Raw genomic sequence first — 19187 nt, forward strand, 5'->3', positions numbered from 1 at the left:
TACGAAATTTGGATTCCAAACTACTTATCACGCTTTAGGGCCCCTAAAATGCCAGGGCAATATAAATACCCCACATGTGACCCCATTTTGATAAGAAGAAACCCCAAGGTATTCCGTGAGGGCTATGGTTAGTTCATGTAAAAAAAAAAAATTTGGGTCACAAGTTAGTGGAATATGAGACTTAGTAAAAAAAAAAAAATAATAATAATTTTCCGCTAACTTGTGACAAAAAATAAAAACTTCCATGAACTTACTATGCCCATTAGCTAATACCTTAGGGTGTCTACTTTCCGAAATGTGGTCATTTGTGGGGTGTTTCTACTGTCTGGGCATTGTAGAACCTCAGGAAACATGACAGGTGCTCAGAAAGTCAGAGCTGCTGCAAAATGCGGAAATTCAAATTTTTGCACCATAGTTTGTAAACGCTATAACTTTTACCCAAACCAATAAATATACACTTATTGCATTTTTTTTTATCAAAGACATGTAGAACAATAAATTTAGAGAAAAATGTATATAGAAATGTAGTTTTAATTGAAACATTTTATAACCGAAAGTAAAAAATGAATTTTTTTTGCAAAACTTTTGGTCAATTTCGATTAATATCAAAAAAAGTAAAAATGTCAGCAGCAATGAAATACCACCAAATGAAAGCTCTATTAGTGAGAAGAAAAGGAGGTAAAATTCATTTGGGTGGTAAGTTGTATGACCGAGCAATAAACTGTGAAAGTAGTGTAGTGCAGAATTGTAAAAAGTGGTCTGGTCATTAAGGGGGTTTAAGCTAGGGGGGCTGAGCTGGTTAAATAAAAGAATATGACAGTAGTATCTAACGCTTGTATTTCACACTGACAGATGCAGCAAGGGCAGTAAACTTTATTATTTTGCCCAAAAAGGGTGTTTTTGAAACCCAGAAAATTATTGCTGTATTTCAAGCTTAAATTTCACACTGGCAAATGCTGCATAGGCACCAGATGTAGGGTATTGCTAAAAATGGGTGCTTTTTTAAACCCAGAAAATTATTGCAGTATTTTAAGCTTGTATTTAACAATGACCAATGGAGCAAAGGCACCAGATGTAGATAATTGCCAAAAATTTGTAATTTTGTAGACCCAGAAAATGTATGCAATATTTCAAGCTTGTATTTAACAATGACAAATGCAGCAAATGCTTAAAAATTTGGATTTTGCCCAAAATGGGTGCTTTTTTTAATAACAGAACATGACAGCAGCATCTAACGCTTGTATTTCACACTGACAGATGCAGCAAGGGCTGTAAAATGTAATATTTTGCCCAAAAAGGGTGTTTTTTAAAACCTAGAAAAGTATTGCAGTATTTTAAGCCTAAATTTCACACTGACAAATGCAGCATAGGCACCAGATGTAGGGTATTGCCAAAAATGGGCGCTTTTTTAAACCCAAAAAATTATTGCAGTATTTCAAGCTTGTATTTAACAATGACAGATGCCGCAATTGACACAAATTTTGTATTTTGCCCAAAATGGGTGTTTTTTTACATAAAAGAATGTGACAGTAGTATCTAACGCTTGTATTTCACACTGACAGATGCACGAAGGGCAGTAAACTTTATTATTTTGCCCAAAAAGGGTGTTTTTTAAAACCCAGAAAATTATTGCAGTATTTCAAGCTTAAAATTCACACTTACAAATGCAGCATAGGCACCAGATGTAGGGTATTGCCAAAAATGGGTGCTTTTTTAAACCCAAAAAAGCTTGCAGTATTTCAATCTTGTATTTAACAATGACAAATGTTGCAAAGGCCACAGATGTAGGGTCTTGCCAAAAACAGGTGATTTTTTTTAAACCCAGATTATTATTGCAGTATTTCAAGCTTCTATTTGACTTTCAGAAATGCACATATGCAGTGCTGGTGCACTGAACTTGCATAAAATGGCTGCCTTTGCCAACCTAACTAACAGATGGCTAAAAGTTATTTTTCTGGGTCACTGGGCTCAGGGCAGGGTAAAAAGATTGTGCACTGCACACACAAAATAAATTCAAGGTAGATCGCTGAGTTAACAAGCATTTCAGATTAAAGATTATTTTCTATTCTCTCCCTCAGAGCAGCAGCATCCTATCCCTACACTAATCAGAGCAGAGTGACGTGCAGCGCTATGTGACTCCAGCTTATATAGAGGCTGGGTCACATGCTGCACTGGCCAATCACAGCCATGCCATTAGTAGGCATGGCTATGATGGCTTCTAAGGGCACACAAGTTAAACGCTTGTTGATTGGCTCCCCTGCAGCCTTTCAAAAATCGCCTTTAACTCGCCGAACCCAAACTTTTACTGAAAAGTTCGGGTTCGGGACCGGGGTCAAAAAATCCTAAAGTTCGGTATGAATCCGAACGTTACAGTTCGGGTTCCCCCAACCCTACCAGAGATAGAAAAAATATTTGTGAAATCTAGTATATTTTTTCCATACTTTTGAAGTACTTTTCCATACTTTTTCTATAGAGGGTGTCTGCTGTGATTTGTGACATCTGTGCAATACCTTCTGTGTGTCAGGGCCAGAGATAGAAAAAATATAAGTGAAAATGTTTTTTGCATACTTTTATGTACTTTTCCTATAGAAGGGTGTCTGCAGTGACTTGTGACATCTGTGTAATACCTTGTGTGTGTCAGGGAAATCTATTTTCCTTTTCCATACTTTTACGTACTTTTTCCATATACTGTGCTTGCTGTGACCTGAGACATCCGTGCCACATCTTGTGTGTCAATCGTGCATATAACTTTTAATATGAAGAAGGCGAGCATTAAGGGGTGGGAAAGTGGCAGTGATGCTGATGGTTTACGCAGAGGCCGTGGCCCTGGGTGTGTTGAAACTGTGCCTACTGCCAGAGCCCAAGAAAAACAATCATCCACAATACCTATATTCATGTCCCTGTTTGGAGGGCGTGGCAGGGCAAAACTCTTGAAGTCAGACCAGTGCGACCTGGTCGTTTGGATTGCAGAAGATAATGCTTCCAGTCGGTTAAGCACCACCCTGTCTTCCACCAAGTCCAGTCTCAGTAACCAAGAGTCTTGTCAACATAATCCTCACCCTGATACTCCTTTTTTCCACCATGGGGAGTCTGGCCAAACAAGTGATCCCACACTCGGATATTCCGAGGAGCTCTTTTTATCGCCATTCCTTGATTTGGCCCTCTCGCCAAGCACGCTTGAAGAGAGACATGAGATCATGTGCCCTGATTCTCAAACTCTTTAGCATCCACAGTCACAAGAACATGAAGGTTGGGCACGGCAATTTGTGTTTAATGAGGTGGATTATGATGAGACACAGTTGCCAATGAGTCAACCGCAATTACTGTCTCAAGAGGTTGATGAAGAGGATGAGACACAGTTGTCAATCACTGAGGTTGTGGTTAGGTCAACAAATCAGATTGAGGAAGTGGAAGAGGAGGTGGTGGACGATGAGGTCACTGACCCAACCTGGGAAGGTCGAAAGCCAAGCGAGGATGGCAGTACAGAAGGGGAGGGATATGCAGCACCGCAACAGGATGAACGAGGCAGTGGGGTGGCAAAAGAGAGAAGGCAGGCCCGCAACTGTTCCACGGAGCACCCCCTTGAGGAAATCTCCCTTGCCAATGGGTAGGTGGTCCGCAGTAGCGCTTTTTTTTAGGAAAGTGTGGATGACAAAAGAATATTAGTTTGCAACCTGTGCCACACCAAAATGGGGTGTGAACACTAGCAACCTCACCACCACCATCATGATCTGCCACATGGCATCCAACCCCCGCAATATGTGGGACGAACGCCTTGGTCCACAATCTGTGTCTGTGGGCCACACCACTGCCTCCTCTTCCCCTATGGTACGTGCTGGCCAATCGCCTTATTGATTTTTTTTTTGATTGGGTGTCTAAAATAATAGATGGCGGATGTGCAGTAGACATAGCTTATCTAGACTTTAGTAAGGCTTTTGATACTGTCCCACATAGAAGGCTTACCCCAAAAAATTGCAGTCCTTGGGCTTGGACTCCCATATTGTTGAATGGATTAAGCAGTAGCTGAGGGACAGACAACAGAGGGTTGTAGTCAATAGAGTATATTCAGACCATGGTCTTGTTACCAGTGGGGTACCTCAGGGATCTGTCCTGGGACCGATATTGTTTAATTTCTTTATCAGCGAAATTGCAGAAGGCCTCGATGGTAGGGTGTGTCTTTTTGCTGATGACACAAAAATTTGTAACAGGGTTGATGTTCCTGGAGGGATACACCAAATGGAAAAGGATTTAGGAAAACTAGAGGAATGGTCAAAAATCTGGCAACTAAAATCTAATGTTGATAAGTGCAAGATAATGCACCTGGGGCGTAAAAATCCAAGAGCAGAATATAAAATCAGTGATACAGTCCTAACCTCAGTATTTTAGGAAAGGGATTTAGAGGTCATTATTTCAGAAGACTTAAAGGTAGGCAGACATCGTCATAGAGCAGCAGGAAATGCTAGCAGAATGCTTGGGTGTATAGGGAGAGGAATTACCAGTAGAAAGAGGGAGGTGCTCATGCCGCTCTACTAGTGAGACGTAATTTGGAGTATTGTGCTCAGTACTGGAGGAGACCATATCTCCAGAAGGATATTGGTACTTTGGAGAGAGTTCAGAAAAGAGCTACTAAACTGGTACATGGATTGCAGAATGTAAAGGGGGAATAATAATCATCAATATTATGCGAATATCGATAATTAATATTCATAAATAGGAGGAACCGTCTAGTGATGACTCCGCCTATTTATACCTTTATATAACAACACAATACTTTCGCTATGCTTTACACTAATCACTAATGCTAGCTGCATGCGCCTTACTAACTCGCTACCGCTAACAAGTACACGCTACACAAAGGGTACAAATATAACGGTATTTATTTAGCACACTAAGCACGCAATACACTAACAATACACAGCACTACACATATACAATACTCAAACTACGCTACACGTTCCCAATTCCACCCATAAACTAACTAGACAATTCACACATACAAGTATAACAACCCACCCGCCTAGCTCTATACTGTCCCTACGGGGTTACAAGAGGGTTATACAGTTTGTATACAGCAAGGGTCCAGGGACACAGCAGGGCAGAGTAGGAGAAGGTGTGCAGAGTAGGAGAAGGCGGTTAACAGGGGACTGGCGCAGCAGGGGTTAATGGATAAGGGACTATGGTTGGCACTGCAAGGGAGGTACAATGCCATGCCAGCGTATACTCAGCCATCTCCAGGGTCAAATGGGCCTCTCTTCCTTCAGGCAGCAGTCCTCATGTGTCTCTGGATCTAGTCTGGTTGCAAAAAGAGCTCACCTCTGTTCGGTTTGGGTTATTATAGCCCCAAAACAGCCCCCTCCTCCTTCCTCAGGCATGTGACATCATAGTGTGGTTTTTGATGTCTCTGGTTAGAAGGTCCCCTCACAAATGGTGCCAAAGTGTCTGATTGCTTTAGGCCTGAACAAAAGGGGACTGGATGCTAATCAGCTGTTATCCTACAGGCTATCAGCACAAGTTTTACTCTAAACAACTCTGTTGATAACAGTTGGAATTGAACCGGGGGTATGAATGGGCAGCAATAAGCCCACATACATACTGTCATGCTGACATAAGTGTATATACATAGACACGTGTGCAAATACATACACACATATCTATATATACACACACCCTCGCATATATCTGGGGCATCACATACAGGGGACATGCATATGTCCCCACTTGCCATACAGGGCCAATATATACACGGTCATACAGGAAATATATACTAACTATAAGGGGATACATATAAGGGGCCACATACATACTAATATAAGGGGGATTATAAGGGGGCACAGCTTCCAGGGACCACATATTTCCCACAGGGGCCACCATGAGCCCCTGGGGATCACCATGGGCAGACGTGCGCAGATGCTGGGCACATCTGCGCACATCACCCCATGATGCGGTGGTTAATGTATGCATATATATACCATACATGCCCGCACGTGTTTGCAGGCATGCATGGATATACACGCATACGTCTCAACCCTTCCTCAACACAGGCCCTCGCATATAATGTTTTACAGGGTCAGCTCACCTTCAGGCCCTCGCATATTATGTTTTATAGGGTCAGCTCACCTGCAGGCCCTCGCATATAAAGTTTTTCAGGGTCAGCTCAACTGCAGGCCCTCGCATATAATGTTTTACAGGGTCAGCTCAACTGCTGGCCCTCACATATAATGGTTTACAGGGTCAGGTCACCTGCAGGCCCTCGGATATAATGTTTTACTGGGTTAGCTCACCTGCAGGCCCCAGCATATAATGTTTTACAGGGTCAGGTCATGTGCAGGCCCTCACCTCCAATCTTTTAAAGGGTCAGCTCATCTTCTGATGACGACAGCGAAGTCATGCCTGTTGGTTCTCTCGTACGCATGGCTGACTTCATGTTAGGCTGCCTTTCCCACGACCCGCGCGTTATACGCATTTTAGACAACACAGATTACTGGTTGTTCACCCTTCTTGACCCCCGCTACAAAGAGAACTTCTCATCTCTAATTTCTCTGGTGGAGAGGACAAGCAAAACGGTGGTATACCAGAATGTCCTTTTTGAAAAATTGCTCCAAAGTTGAAAGGGCAGACATCCAAATGGATCGTCGCCGTCACGGCGACGTGCGATCGCCTAGAAGTTATCTAGAGTCAACAAAGCGGCAGCAGGCCCTCACCTACAAGTCCAGTGTCAGTAGCCAAGAGTCTGGTCAACACAATCCTCACCATGGCGGCACACTGGGTGAACGTTGTGGAGGCCGGGAGCAAGTCGACTGCTGGCACCAGACTTGCCCTCCAATAGATCCTCGTTAACGGAAAGTGTACTTAATCCAATAACAGGGCCTCTTGTTATCTATCGACACTAGTGATGGCCGAACATCAGCCAGAACAGTTTGCGAACGCGATCGAGCAAACGCGATCAAATGTTCGCGAACCGCAAGTTCGCGGCGGGCCCCAATCACTTTAAAGGTGGGCAAACCTGGAATACCTTCAGGTCATATTTGCAGCCACTAAATTCTTACTAGAAGTGCACAAATAGTCCCACAACATGGACAGTGACATACCAGATGTATTATTCGAATTTGTGACCTCCATTCATTCTTTTTTTTCAATGTGAAATATCGGCAATGTAATTTTCGCCTATGCGCATGCACAAAATAGGCGCGACCTAATACAGCAACTGGGTTTCCACCAGACTGAAGTTGGATGCGATCAGTAAAGATGATTGGCAACAATTTTTGCAACGTTAAGGAAGAATTTCTGATCACTGTAAGTAATTTGACATTAAAGCAGTGTATTTGATTACATTTCTCATGCATGTTATAACAATCGCTGTATATTCAGATTGAGTGTTTAAAAAAAGCGCCATTGCGAATATTCCTAATGATGCAATTGTTTTTTTTTTTGCGGTACATACAACTTCACATTTTATAAGGTCTCATGAGGTATTAGTGATTGGTGCACTAAGTATTGTTTTGAGAATTTGTTGCCACTCCAGTACAGGCCCCAAAAATTTGCCAATATGCATTCACCTGACAGCAAATAATTTGGGATTCTGTGGCTGGAGGTACATTAGGTTGTCACAGGATAAATATGCAACTGTCGGCCAGTACAGGCCCCAAAAATTAGCCGTTAGGCGTTCACCTGACAGCAAAGAACTTTGGATTCTGTGGCTGGAGGTACATTAGGTGGTCACAGGATAAAAATTTAACTGTCGGCCAGCATAGGCCCCAAGAATTAGCCAATAGGCACTCACTTGACAGCAAAAAAAATGGGATTCTGTGGCTGGAGGTACATTAGGCATTCACAGAATAAAACTGGAACTGTCGGCCAGTACAGGCCCCAAAAATTAGCCAATATGCGTTCACCTGACAGCAAAGAACTTTGGATTCTGTGGCTGGAGGTACATTAGGAGGTCACAGGATAAAAATGTAATTGTCGGCCAGTACAGGCCTCAAAAATTAGCCAATAGGCATTACCTGTCAGCAAAGAACTTTGAAATCCGTGGCTGGAGGTATATTAGGCGGTCACAGGATAAATATTTAACTGTCGGCCAGTACAGGCCCCAAAAATTAGGCATTCAACGGACATAAAAGGCCTTTTATGCAGCTGTATTTACCTAAGACAGGGACCATGATTTGTTCTGGGTGGTGGCGGATATTTGTGGGCTGTCATGAGGAAATTCAATCAAACATGGCGACTCGTCATATGTGTTGAATTCCTCTGAGAGACATACCTTGTTCATTTTTAGAAATGTGAGGTAGTCCACACTGTCGTGAGCTAGGCGAGTGTGCTTATCGGTCACGATCCCCCCTGCTGCGCTGAACGTCCTTTCGGACAGGACACTGGACGAGGGGCAAGCCAACACTTCCATGGCAAATTGTGCCAGCTCTGGCCACAGGTCAAGCCTGCACATCCAGTAGTCCAGGGGTTCATCGCTTCTCAGAGCGTCCACATCGGCTGTTAACCCGATGTAGTTGGACACGTCAGTCTAGGCGTTCCCTGAGGCTGGATCCGGAGGACGGCTGTTGATGGGTTGGCATGAATGATCTCATATCCGAAGTGACCAACACATCTTCAAACTGCCCTCTTCTTCCATGCGCTGTTGGATTAGTACCTGCAACTGTTTCTCTGTGAGTGGAAATTCCTTTGCCAGCGCCCGCAAAAGCAGAGTGCAGCATTTCTCGAAGCAAGGCCTGGAAGTTCTGCATTCTGACAACCCTCTGTGATGGTGGTAACAATTCTGCCATTTTGTGTTTGTACCGGGGGTCTAAGTACATTGCCACCCAGTACTGGTCCTTGCCCTTTATGCTTTTTATACGGGGGTCCCTCTTCAAACACAGGAGCACGAAGGCACCCATTTGCACTAAACTGGAAGGGGTGGAGTGGCCTGACTCCTGCTCATCATCCAGGATAATGTCGTCCTCGTTCTCCTCTACCCATCCACAGACAACACCAGGGATCCCAGAAAGGTTTAAAGCATGCTCTTCTTGCTCCTCCTCCGCCCCGGCACCATCCTCCTCTGACTCCTCTTCGGACTCCTGTTGTTGACTTGTCTCAGATGGAGTAGCCACCCCTGGGAATTCATCCAGCATTGCGACTTCCTCATCTTCCTGCTCCTGCTCCTCGACAGCTTGAGCAATGACATGACGCAATGCATGCTCCAGAATGAAGGCGTAACGTACAATGTTACTGATGGGGCCCTGGCTGCGACTGACCAGTTTGGTGATCTCATCAAATGGCCGCAGAAGTCTGCATGCGTCGCGTATGAGCAGCCACTGGCAGAGTGAAAAAAAAACAAGATCCCCAGAACCTGTCCTGCAGAAGAGTTCGTACAGGTAGTCATTAACTGCACGTTTCTGCTGGAGCAGCCTATCAAGCATATACAAGGTGGAGTTCCATCGCGTTGGGCAGTCACAAATCAGACGTCTGACGGGCAGGTGGTGTCGCTGCTGAATGTCAGCAAGGTGAGCCATGGCCGTATAAGATCTTCTGATCCACTCAACCAACTCTGGTGCATCCTTTGACATAATCGCACGCACCTTCTGCAATTTCCCACTTAGGCTCTGGCCTGGTGCACCTGCCCGACCCCTAACACCCCTGCGGAATGGCCTGCCTCTTCCTGTCATTTTTAAAATGACCCTGTGACAAAAGTCCCTATAGAAGAGCAGTATTTGTGGAAGAAGGTATATCACACCACTGCCTCAATCAGTTTTTTTGGGGGGCAACTGTTAAATCACACCAGTAGAAATTATTGGTTCCAATAGTGTTTGTCACTCTGTGTAGATGCGGTAACACAGCAAAACCGCAGACAAATGCTGCACTACCTAAATGCACTATATAGAACTTATATTATTGGTTTATACCACCCCTGCTTCAATCAGTTTTTTGGGGGGGGGCAACTGGTAAATCACACCAGTAGAAATTATTTCTTCAATTAGTGTTTTTCACCATGTAGATGCGGTAACGCAGCAAAACCACAGACAAATGCTGCACTACCCAAATGCACTATATACAATGTATATTATTGGTATATTACACCCCTGCTTTTTTAGGAGGCAACTGGTAAATCACACCAGTAGAAATTATTTGTTCTAATAGCGTTTGGCACTTTGTGTAGCTGCAGTATCACAGCAGAACCGCACACAACTGCTGCACAATACAAATGCACTATATTATACTTGTATACCATGTTAGAAAGTATATTATAAGTATGTTACACCCCTCAGTATGTCACACCTATCGATAGTACACCTATTCCAGTCCTTAAAAGGACTTTTGTGGCCCTAGTCTGTCCCTGCTCCACACAGCAACCTCTCCCTACACTGGCAAAAGACTGAATCTAAAATGTTGCGCCAAGATCAGGTTTATTTATAAGGTAGGGGGTTTGTCCATGTGCTGAAACGTCTCAATTGGCTGTCCTGTACCACCTGATGGATGTGTCATGGGTCAAAGTTCTTCACAATGTAAAAGAATATGGCGGGCGCGAACATCGCCATATGTTTGCATGATCAGCAAATAGCAAAGTTCGCTGTGAAACGACCACCAGGCGAACCGCATGGCCATATCTAATCGTCACTACCTCCCCGAAATAGTAGTGGGTAATTGCTGTGCGCCTGCTGCCTTTCTTGGACGCTTGTGCTTTAATAACTTTACCCACCCTCTCTGGGTGGTTCACAATTAGGAAAAAAAGGGGCAAGGCAACAACAGCCAATCAGATTTCAGCCATTGACCTCCCTTGGATGTGGTTCCCGTTTCTCAGGCTCCCTCTCCAGAATGGAACCCTGATTCCCCTTTACCAGTGATCACCATAGTAGACGCAGAAAAGAACATCGAAAGTTGATAGGGCAGACATCCAAATGGATCATCGCTGTCACGTGAACGTGCAATCACCCAGAGGTTATCTAGAGTCACCGATGCGGCAGCAGAACCTCACCTCTAATGTTTTAGAGGGTCATCAGGAGGGTCCTTGCTCCAAATGTTTTTGAGGGTCACCAGCAGGCCATCAATCATAAGTTTTCAAGGGTGTGTGTATGATGCTCTCCTTTATGTGTAACAAAGGGTGTTTTGGAGTGCCGGTTCCTTGTCATTTTTGGCAGCCATTTCACTTAGTGCATAGGCTTTATGAGTGTAGGAGTGCCACTACATGAACAATTGTACCACAATGTGAATGAGGCCCTCCTTTATGTGATATACAGGTTGTATTGGAGTGCCTCTTGCTTGTCATTTCTGGCAGCACTTGCACTTTATATACAAGTAAATATACAAGAAAGAATGTTTCTTAACTATTTCTTCTCCGGTTTTGTGCGTATTATTGTCAGTCTGTAAAAGTGGCGTACTACTCGGACATCATGGTTCCCAGCAGCATCCTGGGAGTCCAAGATGCATTGACACATCCTCCCCATGCTGTTCCCGAACCATTTTGGTGGTGTTTCCATCAATTTCTGACCTTTTCCTATGAACCAGGCACCCTCCCCTCTTCAGAGCAGGTGGTGCCTGTTTAATGCTCGGGTTCCCCCATTGACTTCCATTGTGCTCGGGTGCTCGGTAGGGCACCAGAGCATCCCGATGTGTTCAGTCAGAGCACCTGAGCACTTTGGTGCTCGATCAACACTAGTAGCAAAGTGAAGTAAAAGAGAACACTAGTTTTCTTCAGAAGGTGGTTGTAAATGTGCAGCAGAACAACATTACAGTAGGCTACAGTAAATAATATGGACATTACAGCACTTGTCTGGTTTAGAAAAACAATTTTCAAAACGTCTTTTACGTATTATAATAGAAGTAGTATAGTAAAAGCAGCAATCAACCCTTACTCTTGAAGGCCCATCATCTCCAGCTCAATGATTTTAACAGCAGTTATGGAATGTTTCCTTTCTCTGTGGCACTGCCAGGGAAGTGAATACTTGCCTCAAGGATCCAACACAGTATTCAACTGAATGCTGGAAGTGTCTGCAGCAAGATATCCTACGGTCAGCTTATCATCTGAGGACCCTATCAATTAAGAGGTATCGTGATCGTCCAAGGTAGACAATGCCTCTTCTACTGTACAGTAAAAACGCAAAATGTATTCTAAATTTTAGTATGTAAGAGTATTTACATTGTGGTGTCATCATGCGCTTATACCAACTGTGCATATCGCCTATGTTGATAAGTAATTTTTGTTATGATTATGGATGGAAATAAACTAAACATAGAAAAATACTAAAAAGTTGTAGTGCCCCCCTTATAATGGCACTACTACGTTTTAGTATTTTATAATATAGTTTATAATATTTCAAAGTTTACATTTATTTCAGTACTAAAACACATGAAAAAGTATTTGAATGTGGTGTCACTGTAATCATACTGACCGAGAGAATGAAGGGCACGGGTCAGTTGGAATGTTTTCCCTGCTACATTGTATGCAGTATAAAATGGTTCCATTAGAAAATACAACTTGACCATGACCACAAAAAGCAGTCCTCATTTGGCTATATGATTGGAAAAATAAAAAAGTTATGGCTCTGAGAAGACAGGGAGAAAACGTAAAAACGGGGTTAAAAAGACCTATGTCCACAAAATGCTGTGTAATCTGTAGGAAGCATATTATAGGTCAGGAGAAGCTGAACAGATTGATTTGTGGTTTTGTGGGAAATGATTAAGTAAAACCTCTAATTTTATACATTTAAATCTCAGCTCTTTCAGATTCGTTTGTACATAGGAAGGTGTTATCAGTGACTGACAGCATTCTCTGTGTAAGTGTATTTAAGATAGCTGTGAGTCACTGATAGCTATATGGGCTTAAGTTTAGAAAAAACAGAGATGCAGTATAAATGCCATTTTTTACAGAATTTTTGGCCACAAAACATCACTCTGCTCAACTTCTCCTGCTGTACGTGCAGATTGCACTGCATTTTGTGTTGGAAATTCTTTAAACTGTCAGCCTCAAGAAGGCATGGCATTCTAGGGTTTGCTATTACACCTTATAATTTAGAGTTACACCTCTGCTGCTGGCTATAAAATATTGTTTTAGTACAATCAGTGCGTGCATATTCCACACAGTGTGTAAATAGTTTTACTAGCTTGCATATTTGTTTTACAGAAGAATGATAGATTCATCATTTTTAAGCTTCTTGCAATAGTTTAAATGGCTCTCCAGAAAGAAGCGGTTTCTTGCAGTCCCTTGATCTCCCACAAATAATCTACCCCATAAGTTCCAGTGACTGTTGTTTCCACTGATTGCCCTCTTTTTCAGCTGCATTCACTTGCAGCAATCATTTCCTCTGCATGATCAGGATGAATGATTGCCTCTATGATCATTCGTCCCCACGCAAATTCATTAATTGTTAGCAGCACATCCCTGTTTACTCAGGGAATTTTAGGTGCCACCTGAAAGATGCAATCACCCAAGAAATGAAGGTTTGCTCGTTTGTTGAGTAATCGACTGAACCTTTACTCATGTCCCGCTCCTTGACTCATGTAAAAGTGCCCTGTGACATGAACATTTCATGTCTCAATTCCTATGACATACAGATAGTCAGCTCAACAGCCACAATATTCCTATGCCAACCATATTTCCCCATGCCAACCACAATTCCAGCCGCAATGCCCTGTGACTAAATTTCCTATATGCAAGCTAAAATACTGCTCACGCCAGTCAAAATACCTGCAATTCATGCTATGGCAGCCACAGTGTTCCCAGCATCAGACATAATATCCCACAAAACTTACAATTCCATCCATACCAGCATTGGTGCCCTCCATGTCATCCATAATGCTGTCAGTGTACCTATCCCAGCCACAATACCCCTATTTAAGCCAAAATATCCAATTACTAGAAATCAGCTTAGACTGATCTCAAGTAAAAATAGAGTTTTTAAGGCTAGATCATGTGTCCCTGGTGCATGGGACTACTGATGTCATTGCCGTTGGAGCCAGTGATGTTTGTTTATGGGACATTTTAATTGGGGCTTTCACGGAATTATATATTGATGGTCTATCCTTGGAATAGTTGGGGTTCTGACTCCTTGAACTCCCACCCATTAGTTGCTTGAAGGGGCAGCAGTGTAATAAGAAATGACTGGGTCCCATAATACATCTTTGAACAGTCCACACCAGCTACTTTCCTGCAACCCACACTTCCCATGCAACCACCACTGCTGCTACTAGTCAAGATCGCCCGCGCTCGCTATACAAACTGCTAACCACTCTCTGTAGCAATAGGTATAAAACGTCCCCATCCCTCCTTCCATCCCCCAGGCATTGTTAAAACACGGTTAGCGATATTAATGATTTGAAGCTCTTCAGCGGGATCTGTGCGTATTATGGGCCCTTCCTGTTCCTCAATTGATAGTCTGACGCCGGTTGCGCAGTGCCTAAAAAAAACGCCCTGGAGCCTCTCTCACCTCTACCCAAACCTTGACTCCTATTTGACTACCAACCTCTACTTCATCCTCTCCCTCTAATGTTAGAACCAGATGCCGTATATGTATCTGGATATGTATCTTGCTATTGCGGAAAGGGTGGCTTTAGACATGCTAAAGAGGGACAAAACAATAGTGATCAAGCCCTCGGATAAGGGGGGCAATGTAGTGGTACTTGACAATGATGTGTATATCGAAATGTGTACGAGTATTTTGAATGATAAGGCATGCTATGAAATCCCACAAAAAGATTCAAACATGAATTGGCTGGAATTCTTCATGAGGCTAAAAGGCAGTTGTTCTGTCCCCAGACACAGATCCAATTGGTTCTGTGTGTTTATCAGGTTGACTTTGCATTTTAACTGTGTTGTAATTCATTTGCATTATATTGTATGGTAACAGCACCATCTACTGATGAGTTCATGTATTTCATCCAGCCTGTTCTTCCTATGCATTATGGGAGTCCCAGGGCATTGTGGGTAGTTTCTGGTTCTTTCTAGTCTTGTGCTGGGATAGCAAGCAGCCACCATCTTATGTCTCAGGAGCCACACACTCTCACTGGTTTTCCTGCTCCATCATCTGTTATTCAGCCTGTTTTTAGGCATAGTCGCTAAGGGCACTATCTATGTGTCATTATACTACAGTTTATTATTTTGTTGCATTTGATAGAATTGTCATTGCATTACCTGATGTACTTTATGTATAGCAGATTATTCTGTATCCTATACAATGTACTATTGATGTATATGTTCTAAAATATTACTGTTTTATTCTGTAGTTTCACCTTTCCTGTCAATCTACTATCAATAAAGAGAAAGTTAAAGCAGTACAGTTTTCTCTTCTTATCAAGACAGAGAAGGTTTAGCTACATGTCAGATTACACACTGTGCTAACGTGTATGAGGACGGTATAGCAGTAGCTCATTAATAAAACAGAGCCTGCATTTTTTCTGCCTGAGTATCCGGTGTTAACAGTTTTCTTTAGTCTGCCAAAAATTCATAATGGGATGACACCCCTCAAGGGGAGACCTATGATATTGGGGGTTGGAAGCTTGACAGAATAGATTAGTATCTACGTAGACAAAATGCTAAGTCCGTTTGTGACCAGTTTACCGTCCTTTGTTAGAGACTCTATGGATGTGCTAAGATGCCTTAATGATATCTATTGTGAAAAGGGTACCCTCTTAGCCAGTTTGGATGTAGAGGCTCTGTACAGTTCAATCTCCCATAACAGCGGATGTGAGGCTGCCAGAGCCTTCCTAGCTGAGTGTGGATCACATCTCTGCCTGCATAATGACTTTGTGGTGAGACTTTTGATGTTCACATTGGCCCACAATATATTCTGGTTTGACCACAGGATTTACCACCAGCTCAGGGGAGTGGCAATGGGGAGCCCTTGTGCCCCTACCTTTGCCAATCTCTACCTGGGCTGGTAAGAAAGAGAGGTGGTCTTAAGTGAGGAGATGGAACAATGGACTTCCTCCATCATTTAGTGGATGAGGTTCATTGATGATATCTTCATCCTTTAGAAGGGGACTAAGACCAGATTTGAGTATTTCATCTCCTCACTCAATAACAATAACCTGGGTCTATATTTCACCAGTGAAATCAATGAAACGCGTCAAACTTTTCCTGGATCTCTATATAAACATTGATCAGTCCCGCAAGATTACAACTAGGATTTCAGGAAGCCGACAGCGACAAACACCTTGCTTAGATGGGAAAGTGGTCATCCAAATACATTTAAAGAAGGAATGCCTTAGGGCCCGGTGCAGCTGTTATCAACGGGGTGATTTTAAGATGGCAGCCAGTGACCTCCAATGGAGATTCACACAGAAAGGTTATCCACAATCAACCATAAGAAAGACGTATCTGCATGAGGCTGCATGTGATAGAGAGTGTTTTTTGCACCCCAAGATTAGGGACAGCGAGGATACCAAAGTGCGTATCATTGGCACCTATGACCAGGCACATAAAGAGTTGCGACAAATCTTAAGGTATCATTGGGGATTCTCAAGTCTGATTCAGACATTGGGCATCTAGTTGGTGACTATACATCCATCACATATCAGCGAGGATGCAACCTCAGGGATAAGTTGGTACATAGTGCCTTTACCACCTCTACGAATGAAACATGATTAGCTAAAAACCTGAATGGCACCTTTAAATGTGAAGGGTGCATTGCTTGTAAAGCAATTCAGAAAGGCAATACATTGACAAGCTTAACTACCCAAAGGAGCTATAACATCAGATCCTTCATTATCTGCAGGACAGTAGGGGTGGTATATGTGTGTTTGTAACAAGCAATATGTAGGTAAAAAAGAGGTAGTTCATTAGGGGAACAGCTCCTTGATATTGCCAAGTAGGTGGATACTCCGATTGTACAGCATATACTGACACACCACCCTCATATCAATAACTGTATAAGGTTTCAAGGGATGGAACATATCATACCACCTTCAAGGGGGGCTGATGTCAATAATCTATTGTTGCACAAAGAGACCCAGTGGATATTTACACTACAAACAGTCAAACCACTGGGAATCAATGATTATATTTCATACACCTGTTTTATTTAAAGATCTCAATCTTAGGTTATGGTTATATTGTGGACCAGTAATGGGGATGATTAATCTATAAGGGTCAAAAATCACCTATATGTTTTGCAGCACTATAATGCAGATTGCTATACATTCATATACATATGTTTGAACATATGTATATACGGGCTACATAGATAAGCAATCTATTTATGATCACAAATTACGGTTCCACTTCTCCATGCACTGTATGTTACCTATGTGCTTATATAGTCATCTATGGAAAAATGGGTGGTTCTTCTTTAGATTACCACAATGGGGGCTATCATGCCATATGCAGAAAGGAAATTGCCCCTTATACTAAAAGAAAAAAACGCTACTTATAACACTTCTTTATTTATTCCCCCCTTGATTCTGGCAATGTATTGAAGGAGGTAAGGGGAGTGGCATAGTGGATACTCCCTTCCTGATGTCAATAATCTATTGTTGCACAAAGAGACCCAGTGGATATTTACACTACAAACAGTCAAACCACTGGGAATCAATGATTATATTTCATACACCTGTTTTATTTAAAGATCTCAATCTTAGGTTATGGTTATATTGTGGACCAGTAATGGGGATGATTAATCTATAAGGGTCAAAAATCACCTATATGTTTTGCAGCACTATAATGCAGATTGCTATACATTCATATACATATGTTTGAACATATGTATATACGGGCTACATAGATAAGCAATCTATTTATGATCACAAATTACGGTTCCACTTCTCCATGCACTGTATGTTACCTATGTGCTTATATAGTCATCTATGGAAAAATGGGTGTTTCTTCTTTAGATTACCACAATGGGTGCTATCATGCCATATGCAGAAAGGAAATTGCCCCTTATACTAAAAGAAAAAAACGCTACTTATAACACTTCTTTATTTATTCCCCCCTTGATTCTGGCAATGTATTGAAGGAGGTAAGGGGAGTGGCATAGTGGATACTCCCTTCCTGTGATTTGTTCCCACCCTCTAGCAGATCCCAGGGGGCGTGGCAAGTTCTATTTAGGAAACGGCAATGAGCGGCCATGCTACAGCCACTTCAGAGCTGGAAGCTACCTAAGCTGCACGCACACCATCAGTAGCGTGCAGCTATTACAATTTATGTGTGTTTGTCTGTAAGCTATTGCTCCTGATGAAAGGCTGAAGCTGTTCAACATAAGAAACGCGTCGAGCGCTTACATAAGCTAGCAGTTCAAGTATAGATATTATAGCAGAAGGGTTCATGTAGCCAACTGGGCATCGCTATTTTGATCAGGGTACCTGGGTGTACTGCGAGTAGCTTTATATTTATAAAATAAAGCAGATGCAGATACTGACATATGACTAAGTTGCAGGCACTAACTGATCATATATAGACAGCGTAGTAAATAGCCGCCAAATAAGACATAGGTCTGCATTACAAGAACCTATCCCACGACATAGCGGGCACGGTGCAGGGCTTTGAGTCTACATATAGGAGTCTGATCATATGAATGAAGTGTTGGATAAAAATAAAGCACGGTGTCATACTCTGCCTGATATGAAGTGGGTCAACTTCCACACAATTTTGAACTTGAGTATCCAGTAAAGAGTTTATTTTAGCAAAATGTATTCAGGCAGTTAATAGATAAGATAAGATAAGAACTGGACTATAGTAAGTGATCAGAGATATAGAAGTGAGCTAGCTGAGGAAGAGAATGAAAATTTAGAGGCAGCTATTAGAGCATCTCAGCTATATACAGGAAAAGGGCTCCATATTTTTAATAAAGACCAATTTAAAAAAAGATTTTTAGCTCAAAGTGAGTGCAATGCAATAATGAAAAAAGCATTGCCCCCAAAGGTGTACTTAGCCTTTTAACCTTGATGCACTTTTTGTTGCCAGCTTTTCAAAAGATATAGCCAAAAGTATTGTCAATAGTGTATGATAATGATGTGTTGAGTTTTATTTTCATATCATATCTCTAGGAATGGACCATGGTATCATATATGTTGGAGGGTTATGTGTCCTGGCATCTTGGAACCAATTTTAGATTGACCAAATTATTTAGATAGTGGGCTAAGACTGCAAAGTGAATGTTTGCACCGGGAGATAAAAGGCCTAGCTATGAACATGAGGTCTCTCAACAGATGTCTAATAGCCCTACTGCATACAACAATGCTCTTAGAAACAATGGAATTCACTTCTTACT

This window comes from Bufo gargarizans, unplaced genomic scaffold, assembly GCF_014858855.1.
Source record: "Bufo gargarizans isolate SCDJY-AF-19 unplaced genomic scaffold, ASM1485885v1 original_scaffold_1017_pilon, whole genome shotgun sequence".
NCBI classification, from domain to species: Eukaryota; Metazoa; Chordata; class Amphibia; order Anura; family Bufonidae; genus Bufo; species Bufo gargarizans.